A 1,904-nucleotide genomic window follows, 5' to 3' on the forward strand; every position below is an offset into this window, starting at 1 on the left:
AACATGGACTCAGAGACAGAGATATGATTGATAATATATATTGATTGTGGAACAGACCAGCAAGTTCAAGCTGAAGCTGAGGAAAATTAGACCAAATCCAAGGCAACCAAAATATGACTTTGAGTCTATCCCACCTGAATTTCAGAACCGTCACAGGAACAGGTTTGAGGCCTTGAACACTAATGAGCGAAGACCACACGAGTTGCTGGAGGATATCAAGGGTATCATCCAGGAAGAGTGCAAACGGTCATTGCAAAGATGGAAGAGGAAGAGAAGACCAAAATGGATGTCAGAAGAGATACTGAAAATTGCACTGGATAGTAGAGAAGCCAAAGCAGGAGGAAGAATTCAAGATACTAAAGAGTTGAATAGAAGATTTCAAAAGGCAGCACAGGATGACAACGTAAAATATTACAATGAAATATGTGAGGAGTTGGAGTCAGAAAATCAAAAGGGCCAAACTCACTCAGCATTTCTTTTTTTTTTTTTTTTTGGCTTACCTTAGTCAACTGTTTTATTTCACTGGGAAACAAACAGGATATTAGGGGTTTGTTTGTTTGTTTTATTTAATTTAGTTTGTTTATTTTTCATGTCAATGAACATCTACAGAGATTTTGAATTCCATTCATTCATTGTTGCACCCTTCTCCCCGCACACCCCCCTCCCTCCTCCCCCAGATTGCTCCTCTCCTTGAAAAGCAAAAGAAAAACTCCCTTATTGGTATACAATCCCCCTTCACCTCCCCAAACCCCACCCCCTACCCCCAAATATAATCCACTCTGCAACCCTCATTGCTTACTCCTACGATAAAAATAATACCCTAAAATAGAATACTTTTAGACTATTCTCTCCCGCATAGACTTCAATGCCATAAACATATTTCATCCAGTTTTTCTCAGCATTTCTTAAGCTCAAGGAACTGAAGAACAAATTCAAACCTGGAGTTGCTATAATCAAAGATGCTCTCAGCAGAATATTAAATGATCCAGGAAGTATTAAAAGAAGATGGAAAGAATATACTGAAACACTGTATCGAAAGGACTTGGAAAACACAGAAGAATTTCATGAAACAATATATGAGCAAGAGTCTATGGTGATGAAAGAAGAAGTTCAGGCTGCTTTGAAGGAAATGGCAACAAATAAGGCCCCAGGAATACATTATATACCAATTGATATATTTGAGCTAACATGGTGCCCTGGATGTGCTCAACAAGTTGTGCCAAGAAATCTGGAGAACAACCACTTGACCAACTGACTGGAAGAGATCTATATTTGTTCGCATCCCAAAGAAAGGTGACCCAACAGAGTGTAGAAACTATAGAACAATCTCATTGATTTCACATGCAAGCAAGATTCTACTGAAGATTATCCAAAAACGACTGGAACAGCACATCAGCAGAGAACTGCCAGAAGTCCAGGCTGGGTTTAGAAGGGGTCATGGTACTAGGATATTGTAGCTGATGTTAGCTGGATCTTACCTGAAAGCAGGGAATACCAGAGGAATGTCTATCTGTGTTTCATTGTCTATTAAAAGGCATTTATTTGACTGTGTGGCTCAAACAAACTGTGGCTAACTCTGAGAAGAATCGGAATCTCAGAACACTTGATCGTTCTAATGCGAAACCTATACTTGGATCAGGAGGCAGTCATCAGAAGAGAGCAAGGGAGCACTGCATGGTTCAAAATTGGGAAGGGCGTACGCCAGGGATGCATCCTATCTCCATACCTTTTCAACGTGTATGCAGAACAGATTATCCAGGAGACTGGATTCTATGAGGAGAAATGTGGGGTCAAGATTGGTGGAAGATCTATCAACAATCTGCGTTGTGCAGATGACACAACCCTGCTTGCTGAAACTGAAGAGGACCTGGAGCACCTGCTGCCTCCAATATGGATTGAGGCTC

This window comes from Elephantulus edwardii, unplaced genomic scaffold (genome assembly GCF_000299155.1).
Source record: "Elephantulus edwardii isolate Elephantulus edwardi_28Jun2011 unplaced genomic scaffold, EleEdw1.0 scaffold00429, whole genome shotgun sequence".
In the NCBI taxonomy this organism is placed as follows: domain Eukaryota; kingdom Metazoa; phylum Chordata; class Mammalia; order Macroscelidea; family Macroscelididae; genus Elephantulus; species Elephantulus edwardii.